Consider the following 12870-nt stretch of genomic DNA (forward strand, 5'->3'; position numbering starts at 1 on the left):
GACTTTACAATGCAGAGACAAGTGCACCCCCTACACACAGAAACAAGTGAAGGCCCCAACCCCCTTTCTCCCCCCCCCCTCTCTCACACACACACACACACACACACACACACACGACCACCATCACCACCACCACTAACAACAACAATGACAACAGAAAAAAGTAGTAATATTTGTAATGTCAGGTTATATATGATTGTCAGCCTAGCTAGCTACCCACACTAGAAGACTAACATGTTAAATGCAGTCTAACATGGGATGTTTGGCTTTATTCTTATCTAAGTCTATATAACTGGCCCTAGCTCTGGCCTAGCAAGTGACAGCATGTTCATCCCAAGGGAAGATGACTCTGCCTGCCACAAAGACACACTTTTATCCTATATAAACTGACTCATAGAAATGCTCTCTCAGCTTCCCCAGCTTTCTTCCACAGTGATTGAATGAATACCATTCCTGAAATCTGAGCTGAAAACACCCATCAAAGTCATTTTACAAACTGGAAAATCTGTGCTTGAGAAATGGAAAAAGAATTGCCTGGCTGGACATAGTAAGTTAAGAGAATCAGACCTAGAATTATGGTTTCCCTGTTCCTTGTAAATCTTTTCTACAGATACAGCCCTCTCCACCTGAGAAATAGGCAGGGGTGAATAGAAGAAGCCCGTCATGGTTAATCTTAATTCTTAAAAAAGATGAGATCTAGAGTAACCTGGGAGAAGGCCTTTGGACAGGTATCATGGTTTGAATATGCTTGGCCCAGGAAATGGCACTGTTTAGGGGTATGGCCTTGTTGGAATAGGTTTGTCATTGTGGGCATGTGTCTACACAAATCAGTCTTCCACTAGCAGCCTTCAGATGAAGATGTTGGACTCTCAGCTCTGCCTGCACCATATCTGCCTGGATGCTGGCATGCTTCCTGCCTTGATGATAATGGACTTAATTTTCTAACCTATAAGCCAGCTCCAATTAAATGTTGTTCTTTATAAGAGTTGCCTTGGTCATGGTGTCTGTTCACAGCAGTAACTAAGACAACAGGCATGTGGGTGACTACCTTGATTGTATTAATTGAGATGAGACTGCCTGCCCAATGTGAGCAGCTCCATTCCCTAGCTAGGATCTTGGCATATAAGTGAGAAAAGGAGCCAATAAGCAGCATGCATGTATCACTCTCTGCTTCCTGACCATAGTTGATGTGACCAGTGTGGCCAGTTGCTCCAAGCTCCTGCCTATTTTATTCACATACAATAATGGCTCTACCCTTGAACAGAACCATAATAAACCCTTCCTTCCTTAAATTGCTTCCATCACAGCAACAGTAAAAGGAACTAAGATGAGATCTTTATTTTATAAAGACAGGACTGAGAAGGGAAGTGAATTTCAACTCTGGAAAGCACCATGTGAATCCAGCGTGCAGGCTCTCTCACTTGATGAAGTACTGCTGGGTCAAAACCAATGGATCATACACAATCCCATAAGATACTTTCAGAGAAGCCTTAGCCTTAAAATAGGAGGACTAAATGCATATAGAGAAGAGTACTGTCTAGATTGACCCAACTCAGCCTGACCTCTTGGCTCTATCACCCAGATTTGTTCTTTCACCTTGGTCCATGTGGAAGGCCTTAGGACTCATGTATTGGAGCAGAAGCTGCACTAAGATCAGCTCCCAACTGTACTGAAACCAAGTCTTCAGACATGTGAGTAAAACAGTCTGGGACCTTCCAGACAAGCTCAGATCCCAACTGAACACCAGAAATTATATCTAACCACAGTCTTCCCTTCAATAAAGTCAAGAGGTATAGTAAAATTCCAGTTTTCTATGTTATAAATAGAGGACTAAGGTACTTTTCTGGCAATCATCACAACACTTAACATATAGAAGTTGCACAATAAATACATTTGTCATGTGCCTAGCTAGGGATGTAACTTAGTCTATATAGAGTTTGCCTAGTATATTCAAAGCCATGTCTAGCACCATATAAAACAGGGGTGGCAGTGCATGTCAGAACCCAGCAATTGGGAGTCAGGGACAGGATAGAAATTCATGGTTATCCTCAACTACATAAGGGGTACGTGAAGCTTTACTGAGAAAATAAAGTGAGGAGGAAGCGGGAGAGAGAGAGAGAAGGGGGAGAAAAATGAGGAAGGGAGAAGGAAGTGAAAAGAAAAATGGAGAAGAAAGAGAAGAGGAATAGGTGGGGAGAGGAGAGAAAGAGGATAACTCACATAGCCAATGACAAACATCCATTCTTCATAAATTACAGATTATCTGTTATAGAATAAATTCTTCAAAGTTAAAACATTTCTTCTGGCAGGAGAGGGGCAGTGGGGGGACTCAGAATGAAGTAAACAAATGTCACATGTCTAGGGAAGCTGAAACCTCTTAGGTTCTCCAAGGCTCCTCCCCAGCTTTATTAAATTTACTGAATTTTATTGAACAGCTGCTGGGAGAGGAGCCTCCCAGATGGGAGCCTAATCTGGAGCCTCCAGATTAGGTTACAGAGAGGAGATTCTCAGACCTGTGGGGCTACCCGCAAGCTATGAGAGAGCATCAGGGTTATAGCTGTCATGAGTTCTCCCCTGCCCCCCACCACCAACGCTATGTCAGGGTGAATTTTCAGTGACGCAGCTGCCTCTGAGTCACCCTCCTCATATAAATGACCCCTCCTCCACACTCCTGTTAGCAACCCCAGTAAGAACTCAATGGTTCACCAAGGTAGACTTTGGTGCAACTGTTACTTTGCTCTGTTATGAGTTCCCTCTTTGGGATGAGTAAACATGTGGGGGGTAAGACTGTGAGTGTGTGTGTGTGTGTGTGTGTGTGTGTGGTGTGTGCGCGTGCGCGCGCGCGGATGAGTGTGTGTGTGTGCTGTGTCTCCCCAAGAAGTCTCTCATACAGCAATGTTTTACCACTATCCCTGATTTACAAAGATGAAACACAAACACAAAAACCTTAAATAACTTCCCCAAAGAGATCTCAGATCCAGGTATAAGAAAACTAGGATAGTAAAATCCAAGCCTTAACACACACACACACACACACACACACAAATGAATAATAAACACATTTGATCTTTAAAAACAGAAAATCTAGGACACATTTCCTCCTCAGATGATCTTGTGAAGCTGTAACTAGATGATGGGCTACTACAGTGGAGGAGACAGCCCTGTGGGAGTTGTTGCTGGATGCAGAGCACATCTGTCTTACTACAGCAGCGTGAGATTAAAAAGTGCCCCACACACTCCAGGAAAACAAACACAGACTGCCTGCAGTCCTGGGAGTCTCACCTCTTCCTTCCTAGATTCTTTTGACCTTGACTCTAAAGCCAGGTTATGAGTCCACTGAGGTATGTATATGCGCTCTGCAACTAGACCTGGATCTGAGTAGTTGTTCTGTCATGTGTTTCTTATTCGATTTTGAATATCATTTAGTTTCTCTGGGTCTGTTGGAGAAATTAGAGTAAGGAGAATGATATTACTTATCTAATTAGGCCATGGTTAAATTAGATACACTTAAAGAAAGCCCACTCTCAGGGGCGCCTTCTAATAAATTATTATTAAAATATGGAAACCTGAAATGAACAGGATGAGAATCCATGGTTTCACATCTTCTCCCTCTAGAGTTCATTCTCTCTCATGAAATGACTTGTGAACTCCCCAGGAGGAATGGCTCCCACTCTGACATGTTATTGGGTAAAGATAAAGGAAGGCCTGTTGTAACCACTGATTACTAAATGTGCAACTTTGGGAGTTCAAGGTGACTGAATTGGACTGCCCATCACTTAGCTCCTCTTCAAAGATGAGAGGAAGTATGTGTTAAAATGCATTGGAGGTGGACATCCAAGGGAGAATCACGGAGACCTGCAAAAGTACCTGCAATCATATACGATGCACACCTTGAATGCCTGCTTAGGAAGAGAGACCATATGTGAGGCACCCCCCCCATTCTGGCTCCATGGTTGCAGTAAGGGAATGTGCCTCTACAGGAGCAGAGGGGCAGGAGTGTCTGAGTGAACTCTCTCAGAGTGTATATGGCCATCCTAGATGCTAGAAATATTCCCAGTCCTCACAGGTCTTCCCACAAACTTCACTAACCCTAAGTTGTTCCCCACCCCCACACACTCTGATAACTCAAGTATGTAGCTAGGTGCAATGTTAAGAAATCATCTATGGACTGAGTTAAAATTACTTTAGGGGTTAGAAAACCATGTGTATTCCCATGTCCAGAATCCTATAGGTATTTCACTATGCTGAATCAAAGGAAAGGTGCCTTGTACACTGAAGCTAACCCAGTGGGATGTTGGTGACCCAAGCTTACTGGCTGCCTTCCTGCTAGAGTACAGGCGTTATAACCGAAAGAGACATGTAGAGAGGTCTCCTCAAGAAGCAGAAGAGAGGGTTGCTGATCCTCAGAGACCAAGAGCATGGATAGTTACAGAGACTAACAGCAATAACAGGATTCAAGGCAGATGCCCACATAGTTCCTGCTATCCCTCCATACCACAGAGTTGGGAAAGAGCCCCGTTCTCACTACTATCCAATGCACAGGAGTATACTGTGGAGCCTTGAGCAACTAGGTCACAACAGCAGACACCCCAAGTCTAAGAATACATGACCACCGAAGAGGACAAAGATAAATATTTGGCATGCATTATACTGCTGGAGTCAAGGGAATGTAAATCTCCTTTTGCCCCAACTCAACCAGCACAATGGAAAAAGAATGAATGAACCTCATCATTCCTGTTGCAAGCTCACCTATGCAGCCCTCAACCCATCACCTTCTGTTGCTGTCAAAATAGGATGCTGCAGTTCCTGCCTGGGCCACTACAAGTGCAGAGTCTGGATTCACTGTGGTGATTGCTCTGAGGGCAAATGTTTTAGGTCCTTGCCACCCCTGGACTCAACACCATCACATGTCTTATGTAGTAACAAATCTAAGGTCAACAGTGCCAGAGGAAAGCATCATCACTCAGTTAGGGCCACCACTCCCTAGACTGCTAGAATGTCCCTACTCATGGGTGGCCTCCAGAGGGAGTGGTTCCCTCCAGTTCCGATCATGTCTGTACTATTTCCAAAGTTGTCAATCACGGGTGAATAAATTATAGGGAGACTGTATCATGCTATTTCCTTAGACCTCCCTCACACTGCTGAGAAACTGTCAATCATGGGATCATTACCAATTTGAAGGAGTGTCATTCACCAGAGATGCTGGACGCCATGGTAACAGGACACAGGATGTGTTTTCTCTAAGGGAGTGGATCTGAACACACTCCAAGACTGATTTGAAATCCTGGATTCAGCTCCAAATTGTAGAAAAGGAGTATTTAGTGTCCTACAAAGGAACACTAGCAACATGAAAGTAACCTGGCAACACCACTGCTTTTTGAAAAAAGGATGCACCACATCCCAGACTGGGCTAGCAAGCAAAAGTGCACATGACCAAAATGGTCTCTGTCTTTTATTTCTAAGATAAGTGGGAGCTCAGCTATTCCACATAGGCTGATGTTCAGCCTCACAGTCTGTTCCTGGTTGGCTAATTTGAAAAACATTGTGAATAAGAACAGAGAGAAAATGCAAAATCTGCCATGTTTAGCATTTCAGGAAACCAATTACACCTGGTCAAACAGACTTATCTAACAAAGAACTAACAAGAGAGGTCTCAGGGGGAGGAAGGGACATGAGGAAAAAGAACAGAGACATGGCCATTAAACCTGCTTGTAAGAAAGTAAATGATTGAGCCTCAATAAAAACCAGTTTGTAAGGAAGTAAATGATTGGGTCTCAAAATTCCATTGCTGTTCTGCTCATTTTCTAAGATGGTGTAAGATCTCACCAATTCTACACATTCACCAATGAGCTCTGAGGCCTTGGCTCCTCTTGGGAAGAAGTACTGCATCAGCCCCTGAGTAGTTTCCCACAGCGACATCACCAGTGCCATGACTTTTGTCCTATTACACTATAGGAGGCAAAGTCACATAGGGAGGAACTGGACCATCAGGTATGCTGTGATATAACAGATTCCCAATGACATCCTCTCCACACACAAAGTCAATGATGCTAGGTTCCCTCATTAATCCTCATGGTGTTCCAAATGTCCCAGAATGGTGTCCACGGGGCCCAGAACTGTACAGTAAGGAAGGGAAAAAATAAGCAGAAGAGAGGACTGGGGAAAGGAAACATGCTGTTTGAATATGCAATCCCCCACATATAGGCTCATGTGTTTGAACACTTGGTCTTCAGTTGATGACACTATTTCACAAGGTTGTGAAATCTTTAGGCAGTGAAGTCTCACTGCAGGTGTGAACACTGATATTTTATAGCCCAGCCTGCTTCCTGTTCACTTTGTGACTAGCTGGCTCTCCCACTTCTGCAGCAATGTCTTCCCTGCCATGATTTCATATAGTCCCTTACTCTGGATAGTTGTGTGGTCACATCAGTGAAGGAAAAAATGACACAACATATAACAGGAAAAAAGGCAAGAAGAAAAGGGAGCTGGCAAATGGCAATGCTGGACAAAATGCACGTTTGCAAGCATTAACGTAAGAGATGCTCTGTGCACTGTCATCCAACATGAACCTATAATGCTGTGTCATGGATGCTGGACACCCTAAGGTATAATCTCTAGTTTTCTCATGTTTTGAAATTTTCACCCCACAAAACACCTTTACCTCCAATGTGATATGTGAACCAGTCCTAAGATTTGGGGTGGGTCTTTTATGTTTATGTTTCTGTTAGAAAGCAGATGCCTTGAGTTTACTCCTTCTAAGTCTTCCTAAAAGGTGAACTGTGACTTGGATTTTCTGTCTCCTTATTTCTGAAGTGGAAAGGTAAAGAGTTAAGTTTTCCTAAGAAGTTAACTTTTCTTCGTATAAAGTTCTAGGATACTTCTCTATTCAATAAGCCTCATAGTAAGTCAGTGGCCTAGTAGGGCACTCTTTCACACATTGTTTAGCACCTAAGAGTTTTCCAGATTATAGAACTGGAGAACAAGAAGGAAATAGCAAAGTTCATTTCCTCCAGTTAGTTGGTTCAACTCCCTCCTAGCCTCGGTCTCCGTCCACAGAGGTACCGGTGGGTGCTCAGCGTCTTAGTATCCTCTTCCAAAGGCTCCATCCTAGTTCTTTAGCAGCCAATAGGACACTCCTACGGACTTCGGCTTAGCCCGCCACGCTCGACATCCGCGGGGGCGTCTGGGAGTTGTAGTCCCGACCAGCGAGCCGTTGCAGTTAGGGGCAAGCCCGACCTGCAAGCGCCATCTTGTCATCGCAGGCCTTGATAGCCCTGCGTGAGAGCCCATCGGGGACAGCAGCCCATCTTCTGTTTTATTTGCAACCTCTGGAGCCCAGTGTCGGTTTCGTTAGTAGCTCCACTTCTACGGACCTGGGAGAAGGTTCATCAGCGTTCTGCCGACTCCCACTAGAGAAGACTGAGGACAGTATGGCTTCCATGCTTCCAACGTCCTGGTCCCATGCATCTGTGAAGTTTGAAGATATATCCGTGACATTTACCAAGAAAGAGTGGGCACAGCTGAACCTCCAACAGAAGTGCCTGTACAGGGATGTCATGATGGAGAACTACAGTAACATGATTTCAGTGGAGCATCACTTTTCCAAGCCAAATGTGATACATCAGTTAGAAGAAGCAGAAGACTTCTCACCAGTGCAGAGAGAAATTCCTCAAGATACTCTTCCGGAATGTTTTGGGCCTTCTCCAGACCCTGGAATGAATTCCTTTCCTGCTGAAAGTCCTCTGATGAAGATCAAGGTTGTTGAGGTCCTTACGTTGAACAGTGATGTGGCTGGTCCCCGGAATGCCCTGATTCATTCCCTCTATCCAGAAAGTGGGGAAGACTTGAACCCAGGTAACCTCAAGCCAGCTCAACAGCCAAACAAGCATTCAAATGACACTGAAGCTTCTCGCCAGAACTTCCGACATTTCCAATATGAAGAGTCAGCTGGTCCCCAGGAGGCTGTGTCCCGGCTTCATAAGCTGTGTCACCAGTGGCTGCAGCCCAATACACGTTCAAAGAACCAGATCCTAGAGTTGCTGGTGCTTGAGCAGTTCCTGAATGCACTGCCTGAGAAGTTTCGGGTGTGGGTAGAGTCACAGCACCCAGAAGATTGCAGAGCAGCGGTGGCTTTGTTGCAGAATATGACCTCAATGTCTAAGGATGATGCTCAGCTTGACTGTTCTAGTGAGACCACTGATCAACTAAAGGAGAGAAGGAAGGATATGATCACCTTACCAGTTACTGTACCACCTAAGGAGCACGTGAATTTCCAGGATGTGTCTGCAGACTTCAGTCAAGAGGAGTGGCGGCTAGTAGGTCTGACGCAGAGGACCAAGTATAATGATGTGAAGCTAGAGACCTTGGACAACTTGGTGTCTGTGGGGTGGGAGCCTACATTGGAAAACAGAGAGCTAATGCCAGACTCTCCCATTCCTGTGGTAAAACCAATTCATGACCCAAACCCAAATGATCTCTCAAGGAATGGTACCCAGTCCACTGTCTTTGAAAGCATCTCACCAGATGAGGTCCAAGAAAGGAACACCATAGAATCAAATGAAGTGGGGCTTCTGCAGGAAAAAGGCCACCCTCAGAAGGAGCTCTCTGAAAGCTCCAAGTCTCAGGAGCAAACTAGTCTTCACAAAAGCCAGCACTCACTCAGTGAAGGTCTTCCTAGAAAGCATGTAAAAGTTAAGCAGAAGGGCACTGGAAAGGGGAAAGGCAGGACAAACACCATTTCCATGACACGAGCTTTACGCACAAGAAATCAGGAGACGGACTCTGTGGAGTGGCAAGGCAGGAGTGGCAGCAATCCTGTGACACATGGCTCCTGTATAAAAGAACACCAGCGGGGTTCTGAGCAGGGAAAAGCTCGGGCCAGCAGAGGTTCCATTACTGTGTCTGCAAAATTTAACCAGAAAACCACTGGCTCTGACAAGGGTAGATTTAGAGACATTAGCAATGCCATGGTACGTGATGCACCTACAAAGAATCAGCAGAAAGGCCCTGAATGTCATAAAGTTGGGAAAAGCAACAATTCCAGGTCAGAAGTTTCATCTGTACAAAATCCCCAGATGGGGTCTGGGAAAGGAAGAAGAACCAGGGGCAGCAGTATCTTGACACATGCTTTACCTGTAAAAATTCACCAGAAAGGTTATGAAGAAGGTAAAGTCCAAGGAAACAAGAACTCCTTAAAACCTGTAAAACCTCAGCAGAAGGGTTCTAAAGGGGAAAGAGTCAGGAAAATTAATACTTCCGAAAAACATGTTCCCTATGTAATAAGTCACCTAAAGACCTCTGAAAGAGAAAAAGGCAGGGAAATCAATGCTTCCATAAAATGTGGTCCCTCTATAGAAACTTACTGTAAGGGTTCTGAAGTGAGAAAGCACAGGAGAGCCAACAATTGTGGGAAAGCCATCAGCAGGCATGCTCAGCAGGTATTTTTTATAAAAATTGACCAGGGGAGCCAAGTTTACCGATGCAGTGAATGTGGTAAAATGTTCCAAAATGCTAGGTGTTTCTCAGTCCATAAGAAGATCCACACAGGAGAGCGGCCTTACGTGTGTATGACCTGTGGGAAAGCATTTGTTCAGAGCTCCTCCCTCACACAGCATCTCAGACTTCATAGTGGAGAGAAACCATTTGAGTGTTCAGAGTGTGGGAGGACCTTCAGTGACCGTTCAACCATCTCTCAGCACCTGAGAATTCATACTGGAGCAAGGCCCTACCACTGTCAGCAGTGTGGGAAAGCTTTCCGTCAGAGTTCCCACCTCACCAGGCATGTGAGAATTCATATTGGGGAGTGACCATATGTGTGCACCAAGTGTGGGAAGGCATTCACACAGAGCTCACACCTTATTGGGCATCAGAAAACACACGGGATAAACTAAAAGTATGTAAATGAATAAACTATTAATAATTATGAAAAAAAGAAGGAAGTAGCCATTTTATGAGTGATTAATTAGCACCCACATATAAGTAACCATATTTAATACTACATTTAATACTATAGCACAGAGCCTCCCATAAGAGTCATGCAACTATAGCATTGCCCTCTCTATATCCAGAAGCTTCCACTACAGTTGTAGCTTGTCCCTCTGGATGCCAAGATCCTTCCATCAGACATACTCCCTGGTCCTCGGCGTGCCCATCACTCTCAGCCAAAGTTTTCTGTTAGGCTCAGCCCTTGCTTAAGTTCCTAACAACTGTTGCCTGGTGATTTATGTAAGCAGAACCAAACCCTCCCTTTAACACTAAGCTCAAAGCAAGTCCTTAAGACTAACGACAGCTCAAGCTGCATCACTCACTATAGCCATCCCAGTCCCAAATGGATACCTGGAAGACATTCAGATGTTCAGTGAACAGACCGGGAGCTGAGTCTATTTAATTCTCTCCTGTGCTCTGTTCCCAAGTGATACAATTTTTATTCCATGATGAAGCTGTGGGATGACATCAGTTTCGGCTGCTGGAGAAACACTCTAATTCATAACTTTTAAAATGTGTAACTTGAGTCCTTAGACTCACTGCCAACTCACATTTAAGGCTATAAAATGTGATCATAGCCATTTATCCTTATTTTTGAGTCTCTTTATAGGCTTTAGAGGTAACCGTGGAAAGTTCTGCCCATCTCCTGCTCTTGAAATGGAGCATTTGTTGTTGGCTCATATTCATTGTACATTATCTGGCTCATTTACATTCTTTCAAGTACATCATATGCTTTGACCATATTCACCCCCTTCCAACTCCTCCCTTAAAACACTTTTTATTTTACATTTCATTATTTTTTTGCCTGTGTGCCATAGCATGTATGTGTGGAGATGAGGAAACAGCTTGTGGGAGTGAGTTTTCTCTGTCTACCATTTAGGTCCTGGGATGAAACTCCTTATCAGGCTGAGTGGCAAGTGACAGCCTGATGAGCCATCTGACCAATCCTAACCAAACACACACACACACACACACACACACACACAACTTTATATACTTAGAAGGAATGCTATGATCCAAAAATGGAAGAAAATTTGATATTTGTCTATGTTTGATTTATTTCACTAAATATGATGATATAAAAGTGAATCCATTTTCCATTAAATAACACACTTTCAATTCTTTTTGTGCATATTTGTGAGGGGCTCCATGTGTGTGCAGATTCAGGTGGGGTATATGCATATGTGATGTGCATGTGGTGTGTGTTTATGTGTGTGTGGTATGTCCTGTGCATGTTTGTATATGTGTTGTTCTGCATGTGCACATGTTTGTGTGCAAGTCTTATGTACATTGTGTGTCATATATATATATGTGTGTGTGTGTGTGTGTGTGTGCAAGTGCATGTAAACTGTGTGTGATGTGGGTGTTCCTATGTGTGTGCATGTATATATAATGTGTGTGTGTGTGTGTGTGTGTGTGTGTATGTGTGTGTGTCCCAGTATGTGTTCCTGTGTATTTGTAGAGGCCAGAGACAAACCTTAGATTTTATTCCTCAAGTGCTATGCACCATAGTTTTTGAGACAATGGTCTCCCTAAACTGATGAGCTAGCACACCCTAGAGATACATCTACCTTTATTTTTCTGTTGATGGGATTATAAGAACCTACCACTATGTCCAGCTTCTTTTGCTCACATGGGTTCTGGGGATTAAATTTGGGTTCTCTTGTTGTGTAGAAAACATTTTACCAATTGAGGTAACCCCTTAGCCCTATTATCTCTTCATTTTGGATGGATAGAACTCCATTATACATACAAAGTCACACCTCAATAAGAAAGGACCAACTCCCATAACTTGCTTGTCCTCTGACCTCCACATGTTCACTGTGGCATATGCACTCATACATATGAACAAAAACTAAATGAGTGAGGGGCTGGAGAGATGGCTCAGGGGTTAAGAGCACTGACTGCTCTTCCTAAGGTCCTGAGTTCAAATCCCAGCAATTACATGGTGGCTCACAACCATCCGTAAAAAGAGATCTGACTCCTTCTTCTGGTGTGTCTGAAGACAGCGGCAGTGTACGCACATACATGAAATAAATAGACAATAAAAAAAGATTTATTTAAAAAAATACATGGGTGAATGTAATTTAAAAAATTCAAAATCAATAAAAATGTATTAATCAGGCTTGGAAGATGACTCAGTGGGTAAAGCATCTACCATGTCATATGAGAACTTGAGTCCGAACACTCTGGTCCTACTTAATCCAGACATAGTAGCATACCTCTGTGATACCAGTGCTCCTATGGTAAGATAGACAGGGAGAGAGGAGCATCCCCAGAAGCAGAAGCTCATAAGCCAGCTTACTCAGAATACACGGTGGTAAACAATAAGAGACCCTGTCTCAAAATAAAGTGAGTTTGAAGCACTAGGGGCCGTGACATGGTCATGCTCATATCAGTCATACACATTCACTCAGAACTTCATCCACTCTCCACAGCTCACATACCACAGATGTTAATTAATGCTTAGTGTGTAGAAATGGGATAAGACAAGCATTAATACCTATACATGCATATACCCACATAGTCATTTACTGCAGAAAGTACCCAGTCATTTGCTGGAATTGTCATCAGTGTACAGATAAAGAAAGCATACACACATAGGCTATTATCACTGCTCTTGGTTGTCCATGACTATCTGGCAACATGTGTGGCACATGCACAATATCCTGATGTTTATGTAGGTAGCCAACCACTTTCTGATTGGATATAAGACCTGTTCTATATCTATGAGACCAAGTATTCTATACCTGGTGTGGTAACCCTGCTCAAAAGCCCATGGCTATGGAGCTCATAGCCCCTAGTGGGGAGCCTACTGTTATTGTTTGGACACATTGCCAAACTACCTTGTTAATTTATAGTTTGAAACCAAAGCTTTGAGCTGCT

At 43.7% G+C, this 12870-nt stretch overlaps 1 pseudogene; it reads left to right on the forward strand.

The window, feature by feature from the left end:
• The first annotated feature begins 7187 nt into the window (after positions 1 to 7187).
• Positions 7188 to 9934, forward strand: LOC116078551 (annotated as a pseudogene).
• The last annotated feature ends 2936 nt before the right edge of the window (positions 9935 to 12870 follow it).

Source organism: Mastomys coucha, unplaced genomic scaffold (genome assembly GCF_008632895.1).
Source record: "Mastomys coucha isolate ucsf_1 unplaced genomic scaffold, UCSF_Mcou_1 pScaffold5, whole genome shotgun sequence".
NCBI lineage: Eukaryota > Metazoa > Chordata > Mammalia > Rodentia > Muridae > Mastomys > Mastomys coucha.